This window comes from Phascolarctos cinereus, unplaced genomic scaffold, assembly GCF_003287225.1.
Source record: "Phascolarctos cinereus isolate Bilbo 61053 unplaced genomic scaffold, phaCin_HiC Scaffold_9;HRSCAF=440, whole genome shotgun sequence".
Classification (NCBI taxonomy): domain Eukaryota; kingdom Metazoa; phylum Chordata; class Mammalia; order Diprotodontia; family Phascolarctidae; genus Phascolarctos; species Phascolarctos cinereus.
Window position 1 is genome coordinate 243606806 of NW_027556402.1, and position 9409 is coordinate 243616214.

General features: G+C 45.9%; 1 pseudogene; it reads right to left on the reverse strand.

Moving 5' to 3' along the window:
- Nucleotides 1-1132: 1132 nt before the first annotated feature.
- On the reverse strand, nucleotides 1133-3543 carry LOC144455217 (large ribosomal subunit protein eL20 pseudogene; annotated as a pseudogene).
- Between the last annotated feature and the right edge of the window lie 5866 nt (nucleotides 3544-9409).

Below are 9409 nucleotides of genomic sequence, written 5' to 3' on the forward strand. Positions count from 1 at the left end.
AGTCATCCAAGTCCAGTGGCCGGACAAGAGGCAGGATAACTGGTGATGGCCTGTGATGCAATGGATAACCTCAGCCTCTTCAGTGTCTGACCAAGATGTAAGCATTCCACAATGCCTCTTTCAGCCACCTGCATGACCGTTGGTACAAACTGTTCTCATCCGCCCCTTCCTCCAGGAAATTCTTCATGTACTCTGGTAGACACCCCCTAACTCAACATCAGGTTTGAGGCCTCAACCTGGTTGAGCCCCTCTGCTGAAGGCAGTTTTACCAGGGTGTGCTGCCCAGGCTACAGCTTCTTGGAGCCACAGGTGAGAACTGGGTGAAGGTGGACACCAAAGGTGGATGAGCAGCCCTCACACCAGAGGTGCTCGGTCCTCCCCGAACACCCCTTACAACTTTGCTTGAAGATTGACGGTCAAAGCAAACCCACTCCCTCCAGTCCCATTCCACCTTGGGACACTTTGACTGTCTGGAAATTTTCCCTTCCAGCACATCTGAAACTGTAACTCATCAAACCTAATTCTGTCCTCAGGTACCCAGCACAACAAATCTAATCCCTCTTCCATCGGACAACCCTTCAAAAGCAGTTATCGAGTCCTTCCCTTTCCTACCCACCCCTTTCTCTAGGTTCAACGTCTCCGGTTCCTCCAACTGATCTTTCTGTGGTTTCAGCTCTAGAGCCCTTGCCATCCTGGTTGCCTTCCCTTCAGAGTGTCCCAAGCTGAACACATACTCTAGGTGTGGTTGGACTAGGTCAGAGTTCACTGAGATGATCACCCCTCTCTTTGGACACCAAGCCTTTCTTAAAGCAGACTAAAATCACATTCATTTTTTTTTTTTACAGCCATCTCACATCATTAACACTTTGAAATTTTTTTTTCAGACAAACCACTTAACAAAGTTAGCACACCTCCCCCATTCTGGTCCTTATGAAGTTGATTTTAAAGGTGAGTAAAGGCTCAGAGAAAAGTGATTTGCCCGAGGTCACACAGCTAGTAAGAGGCAGATGGGGATCCTCTGATGTACATTCAAATTGCCCCTCCCCCAAGGCAGACCCAATGCTGTAACAGAAAACAACTGTTAGGGGAGGGTTGGAATGGTCAAAATGACAGTTGGAGGGAGGAGGCTGGATCAAATAGGGGAGGGGAGCACTGGGAAATGAAAGTCCTTTAGTTACCTGGGGATGGAAGTGGGAGATGGCTGTTGGTGTGACACCTTGAATTTAGACAATTCTTTTTTTTTTTCCAATTGAGAAATTTATTTAAACAGATTGAATAAAACAGGTGCCTCCTTGTCTCTGCACTTAGAAGAATGTGTTGGGCCTCTTGGTAGTAAAGCGTGGTTTGTGCTGGCCACGCAGAACTCTGTGGGGCAGAGGGAACTTGATTTTGGAGTCGTGAAACTGCTTGACTGCAGGCTGGCGGCACTGGCTGGCAGGAATTTCTTCTAATTTCATGATCTGGATGGAATGGGCCCAGGCATGGTGATGGGCTCCCATATCTCGGTAGCACTGAGTGACGGTACCGGCAGTGGTCAGGTCCTGTACTCCCTGTACGTGTTGTGGGTTCCACAACAGGTGGGAATCGTAGCCCAGCCAGATGCCAAAGTTTTTCACCCTAAGAGGGGACTTTTCAAAGACCTGTCCACAGTATACAATTTCTCCAGAAGACTTCTTCATCTTTTTCAGCTGGGAAACAAAGTACCAGAATCAAGACTTTGCTATAACATGATTAAGAGCAAAGATCTGCATCCAATAAAGAGGAGACACTGGACTCTTGGGAGTAGGCTGGCAGCGTCCAACTACCTTACATTCTCTTAGGGTGCCCGAGGCCTTCATGGTGCTGCCACCTTCCTCCCCACCAACCCACAAAAGGAGAATTTAGACAATTCTTAAAGAATGATTGACTATCCGAGCTAGAAGGGACCTCACATATCTTCTAACCCCAGCCCTTCATTTTACAGATGAGACTGGAACATTTTACAGATGAAGGAACGAGGTCTTCTGATTCAAATTTGGTGCTCTTGAATGCCAGTGAGATCTTGGGCTGAATTAGCATCCAGGACTAGGGAGGTGATAAATGCCATTGTATTCTGCCCTGGTCAGGTGACATCTGGAGAATAGTGGTCAGTTCTGGGCACCACATTTTGGGAAGAAAGTTGATAAGTGGGACACTGTACAAAAGAGAGCCGCCTCAATGGTGGAAAGACAGAATGATCAGGCCAAATGAGGAAGAGCAGAACAACTAGGCATGATGCTTAGACTGAAGAAGACTAAATGTTTACATTCCAGTAGAATGGAAGCTCATTAAGGTCAAAGTCTGTGGTTTCATCAGGCCTCTGTAGCTCTAATTCTAAACATAGCACCCTGCACTTAGTAGGTGTTTTCCATTTCAATCCCCTGCCCAGAGGCTTCCATGATTTCCCATTGCCTTTAGGTGCCCATGCTCAAGAACTCCCCATGGCTCCCTACTTCTTCTAAGGTAAAAACTCCTCCAACCAGGCATTCTAGATACTTCACAGTCTGGCTTCAATCTCTCTTTCCACACTGATTACGCCTTGCTCCCCTTCCTTTGCTCCCTGACCTTCTGGCTCTTCTTTTGGTCAAGGGATTCCATCTTTTGCGTCCATGACTTTGTACAGGCTTTCCTCCATCCGTGTTAGAAGCCCTAGCTCCCTTCAATGCCTTGCCCAAGTTGCCCCTATAAGAGATCTGTCTTAATACCCCCTTGATCCACCCTCTCTGCTGTTATGGTGCCTTCTTATTCCCCCAAATTGTCTTGCATTTATTTTTTCTACTTTAATTTATCTGTGCAGAATTGTTTTCCCTTCAGTTGAACATAAACTCCCTAAGGGCAGGCACCCTTTCGCTTACATCTTTGCATCTCCAGTGCCCAACACAGCATTTGATAACTGTTTCTTTGAATTGATTCAGATTAAACTCCTTCCTCACCTGAAAAAAAAAAGGATTGCAAAAATAAATCCCAGCAAAGAGAAAAAAGAGCCAGTGCCAGGGATACCATCACAGAAGACTGCGTCCAGTTGCCAAGATTTGAAACTCTATGAGCAGGAGAAATTTGGAAATCGGCATAGATTCCAGAGACCCAGAAGAGATTTTGGACACTTTGTCACGTAGGCAAATGAGCCGGCCTCATTTGGGGGAACACAGAAGAAGGACCCTGATCCATTTGTTGACCTGAAAACGTTTTCATATAAAATCTTGAACTGGAAGGAAGCTTTGAGATCAAAAGGCAGTGCCCGCACCCATCCCTTTTACAAAGAAAATGGGCGGCAAATGACCTGTCAGAGATCACATCGGTAATGGCAGGTGATTGCTGGAGAAGTATCTGGGTTCAAATCCTGCCTCTCTATAGGAACATGGGCAAATCCCATAATCTCTCATTTTATCTCATTTTATCCTCATTTTAGACTCATTGTATCCATCAGTAAAATGGGAATAATAATTCCTGTAGCCTTTACTTTACAGGGTTGTTATGAGGTCCAAATGTATGTAAAGTGTTTTACACACTTCAAAGCATTATGTAAAATTAAAATGGCAGTTATTATTAATATAGATGAGGTTTATAATAATAAATAGTAATAACATTTTAATAGCACTTTACAAGTATCATATCATTTGATCCTCCCAACAACTGTGTGAGACGTTGAAGTTGTTCAATTGTGGTTCAGTCACGTCCAACTCTCTGTGACCCCATCTGGGGTTTTCTTGGCAAAGATAATGGGGTGGTTTTCCATTTCCTTCTCCAGTTCATTTTACAGATGAGGAAACTGAGGCCCAGAGAAAGGAAAGGACTCATCCAAGGGGACACAGGTAAGATACAAGCCTGGGGACTTTCATTCCCAGTCCGGTAGGTGGTTTTCCTTCCCATCTCCTGCCCAAGCCCTGGCCAGCCCACCTGGGGCATTAAAGGAAATTGTCCCCATTTCCATGAGGAGAAGATGGGGTTAGTGAGGCCACACCATGGAGAGGGAATGGCCAAGAGAAGGCTCTGCTGGGCCTAATGGCCAAGCCTGTTGTCCTGCTGCATTGCTACCATAACAGGGATCATTCATGTTACTCTGTCCTGTGGCCACTCCAGCTTCCCCACTCTCTCTTTCCAGAATGGACTTCTTTTCAAAAGAAGATGGCAGCTGGAAAGACAGAGCAGAGACATGGGAAATGGGGATGGAAAAGAACTGGCCAGGCAGGCTTGTTCAGTGGCTGGGTGGCTGGCTGGGCTGCTGGACACGCAGTGGAGAGAGCAGTGGTCCTGGACACAGGTCCCATGGGGTTCCCCTGAAATTATCCTGGTAATTGTTAGAGGCAGCTAGGTGGCGAAACGGAGAGCTTGCCAGACCTGGAGTCAGGAAGGCTTGAGTCCAAATCCAGCTCAGACACTAGCTGTGTGACCCTAGGCAAATCGCTTAACCACAGTATGCCTCAGTTTCTTCATCTGCAAAACGATCTGGAGGAGGAAACGGCAAACCACTCCAGTGTCTCTGCCAAGAAAACCCCAAGTGAGGTCTCAGACACATAGGCTGGATTTGAACTCAGGAAAATTAGTCTTCCTGACTCCAGTACTCTGCTCTATTCACTATGGCGCCACCTAGTGGCCAGACATAATAGACAGCTACATCAACACTATCAATCCAAAGGCGAATCAGAGCTCAAGAGCTACTGGTGCAGTCAAAAGACAGTCCTCACATTTCTGCTGCAGCTAAATCAACTATTAAGTGCTTGCTGTATGTCAGGTCCAATACTAAACTCCAGGAATACAAAGACACAAAGGATGTAGTATCTGCCCTCCAGGTGCTCTCCTCTAAGCAGGGAGACAGCAGGCACATTTGTAAGCGTGTGGGAAGCCAGAGAAAGCAGATACCTTGGGGCAACCACGGGGAGGAAGCTACACCTGCAAAGACTTCCCTGAAGGAGGCAGAGCTTAAAGTGGCTTCTGCAGGAAGCCGGGGCTTCCAAGAGGCAGAGTGCTGAGGAGGGAGAACCTTCTAGGAACGGGCGCAGTCCAGGCAGATAAGCGGGAGCATTGCGGGTGAAGAACAGCAAAAACGTCAGTGTGGCTACGCCGTGGAGCAGTGGAGCGGAGTGACCGGGCAGCTGGGTGGTGCAGTAGATAGAGCACCCAGCCTGGAGTCAGGAAGACCTGAGTTCAAATCCAGCCTCAGACATTTCCCAGCTGTGTGACCCTGGGCCAGTCCCTTCACCCTGTTTGCCTCAGTTTCCTCATCTGTAAAATAGGGACACACGGGAGAAGGAAAGGCAAACCATTCTAGTATTTTTGCCAAGAAGACCCTAAATGGGAGTCGGGCACGACTTAACAACAATATATGCATAGGACCTTTGGAAAGGTAGGATGGACAACGATCCTGAGAGATAAGCAATAGAAAGGCTGTTATTCCTCCTTTACAGATAATGGCGCCGTTCCAGAGTCAGAAAGCACTTGTGAAGTGCCGACTGTGTACTGGGCACTGTGCTAAGCACTGAGGGTAGAAAGAAAGGAAAAGAACAGTCACGGCTCTGTGGGAGCTCCCAGAATGGGGGAGGGGGAGAGGACGTGCAAATACCTAGCCAAAAAAGCTGCAGGTGGGATAAAGCGGGGGGGGGGGGGGGGTGATCCATGGAGGAAGGGTCTAGATCTAGCATGAAGAGGGTTGGGGACGGGCTTCCTATCAGAGGTGGGATTTTCCTTGAGACTTGAAGGAAGCCGGGAAAGGCATCCTCACAGATGTGATTTGGTGCAAATACGTAACAAATCGGGAGCAGGCACAGGAGTACAGTTCAGGTTTCCCTACTCCCTGGGGGCCTTTCTATGCTGCCATGTTAGTTCTTGTTTATCTGGGTTTTGAAATAAGACAACTCCCCCAGCCCGGGAGAGGATAGGAGCTTTTGGAAAGTAAGTACTCGGAGCGTAGAGTCCTGGGTGTGGTATCTTATAGGGCCCTGGACAGGGCTTAGATGGTCTACAGGCATTAATTTACCCTGCCGTACGATAACCCAGCTTTACATCAGAATCATCAAGAAAAGGGTGGCAGGAAGAGTCAGAGCTGGGCGACTCGATCTCAGGTCAAGTCTCAGCATTGGAAAGATCCTCCAGTCTAAGCTGAACCAGCCCAAGAATCCACCCTACAATATGCCTGGCTCACATATGGCCAGTCTTTGCTTAAACAGCAGCCCATTGCACTCTGAAATAGCTGTAACTATTAGGTGTTTCCTTCCATCTAAGGTGTGGTGAATAGAGAGCTTCCTTCAAAGCCAGGAGACCTGGAGTCACATGTTGCCTCTGACGCATAGGGGCTGTGTGACCTTGGGCAAGTCACCTACTCTCAGTGCTCCGGGTGACTTTCCAAGACTATAAGTTGCCCAGAAGGTACCCATCTGCATTGGTAGAGGGAGTTCTCTTTGCTAATCAGTCCCTATACCCTCTTTAAATCATATCTAAATTTTCCTCTTTGTAACTTCTATCTGCCCTCTGAAACTAAACAGCATAAGTCTGTCTCTTTCACCGGGTGGCCCTTGAAATGCATGAGCACAGTTACAAGGTCTTACATCCACAGCCTGGCCCCAAGAGGTAGATTATCATGCCATTGGAAGGTGAATAGATAGGTCACATCTGTCCCTCCACTGAGGGACTTAATATATTAATGTTGATGGATTGAAGATAGTCAGTCATGGCTTGTCTATAACAAAACCACATCACACTACTCTTTTACCTATTATAGCTCCATTTCCCCACCCCCACCCCCCTCTCCTACCAATGGTCATCCAGGCCCATGCCTGGGCCATGTGTTGGTCTTACCAGTTATGCCCTATGTAACCCTGATCCAGCTAGACAGGCAAGATTCATGGCCGCCTCTCTGGAAACCTCTGCTCTGGAGGGCATTGGAGAGGCACTCAGAAGGTGTAGATAAGTAGGGTGCAACATCTCAAACAGAGAACTGTGAAGAAGATCTGGAGTAAAAAGATGCCACCAGAGAGAGTTGCAATGGAAATAAAAAGTAGGTTGATCGTATGGGCAGAGAAAGAGAAGCAAAGGACGGCCCATGGGCTACACTTGTGTCCTCATGATGGCAAGATAAATTGAAGTCATGTTAGGTGGACCCCTTGTGGTGAAATTCTGGATAGACATGGACATGGAAGGAATATCTACACGCATGAGATCACAAGTGCATTTTAGTGTTTGAGTATATCATGGGACCACAAGATTTAGAGATTGATGGTGGCCTTGGGTTGGCTTAACCCAACCTCCCTCATTTTGCAAAGAAAGAAACAAAGACCCATACAGGGGGAATAATTTGCCTAGAATTGCACAGGTAGCAGATCTGGGGTTGCAACCCAGAGTTCTCTGATTTCAGTTCCAGATCATTTCTCTTGTACCAGGATGCTTTGGGACTGGGGCTCTTTCCCCAAAGTTTTATATTAGTGTTTTACCAAAGGAAACAGAATTGCCACACATTTTTACAGATCTTAAAAATCAATAAATGAGTAGTTTTTCTGTAATGGGAAGATCCTTCCTATCCCTGTTAAGGCAGACAGTTAAACTCTGCTTCCGACATGGGGAGAATACATCTCATCTATTTAAAGTCAGAGAGGAAGGTTGGGGGACAGGGAAAATGAATGCTAAGGACAAGAATCTTGTAAAGCCCAAGGACATACAAAAACAAAGAGTCCAGCATGCTATCCCTATGTCCCAATGATGATAATAATTCACATCTATGGAGTGTTTCCAGGTTTATAAAGAGAGCACTTTCTTTACAACGTCCACGAAGGGTAGCAGACCTAATGTGGCACTTGGCACATAGTAGACACTTAATAAATTTGTGCTAATTGGTTGGTTATCTCCATTTTATAGATAAGAAAACTAAAGCTCACAGGAGAAATGACTTACAAAAGGTCTCACAGCTAGTAAGTATAGGAGCCAGGAAGAAGTAGCATGGTGTAGTTGAAAGAGCTTTGGTAATGGGGATGCTGATTCACTATTGGCAGAGCTCTGAATGGGTTCAATTGTTCACAAACAAAACAATTTGGAATTATACCAGCATAGTAGAGGCAGCTAGGTGGCTCAGTGGATAGAGCACTTGACCTGGAGTCAGGAAGACCTGAGTTCAAATCCACTTTTGGATGCTTACTAGCTGTGTGACCTGGGCAAGGCACTTAACCTCTATTTGCTTTAATCACTAGAGAAGAAAATGGCAAACCATTCCAATGTCTTTGCCAAGAAAATCCCATAATGGGGTCATGAAGAGTCAAACACGACTAATCAGTAACAACAGCAGGTGACTGGCCACTAAGCCTAGTCCTTATGAGCATGAGTAGCAAGCACTGCTACAATTTCCCAAGTAGAAGAGTCTGAGAGTCATTGTGACACGTAATAGAAGTCCCTTAGAGAGACTTTGGGCAATTCTGTAACCGATTCCAGTCTGCTAACTCCATGGTGAGGAGATATCTTTGATTGACCGGGGTCCTGCAGAAGGCACTAGCCAAGCCTAGTCTTGGCTTCTTCTCTTGGATTTTGCTCCTTCTGTCCCTGTGTCTCCCCCCTTCCTGGCTGCTGGCCTCTGGTGAGAGGCCTTGGGCTCTCTGCTTCTCAGATCATCATGGAGCCCCATGAACACTGGCCTCTATGCCTTGCCTCAGTGTTTGTTCTTTTGTTTTAGCTGAAGAGATAATTCTATGACCTTGTGAGCCTTGAAGAGTTAAAAGAGTGAACTCAGATCATACAAATGGGAAAAGGACCCACATGTACAAAAATATTCTTAGCAGCTCTTTTTGTGATGGCAAAGAATTGGAAACTGAGAGGATGCCCATCAATTGGGGAATGGCTGAGCAAGTTGTGGTATATGAATGTAATGGAATATCATTGTGCTATAAGAAATGATGAACAGGCTGACTTCAGAAAAACCTGGAAAGACTTGCACGTCTGATGCTGAGTGAAGTGAGCAGAACCAAGAGAACGTTGTACATAGTAACAGCTACGTCGTGCGATGACTAATATTGATAAACTTAACCCTTCCCAGCAATACAAGGATCTAAGACATCTCCAAAGGCCTCGTGATGGAAAATGCTATCCACATCCAAAGAAAGAACTATGGAATTTGAATGCAGACAGAAGCATACTATTTGCTATTTTTTTTCTTTTCTGTTGAGTTTTGTTTCCTCTTTCTGGTGGTTCCTCCTATTGGTTCTAATTCTTACTTACAACATCACTAATGTGAAAATATGTTTAATAGAAATGTATATGTATAGCCTATATCAGATTGTGTGCCATCTCGGGGAAGGTGGTGGGGAGGAAGGAGGAGAAAAATTTTAAACTCAAAAGCATATGGAAGTGATCGTTGATAAATCAAAATAAATTAATACATTAGATGTTTAAAAAAAGAGTAACCTCAGGTCCAGGA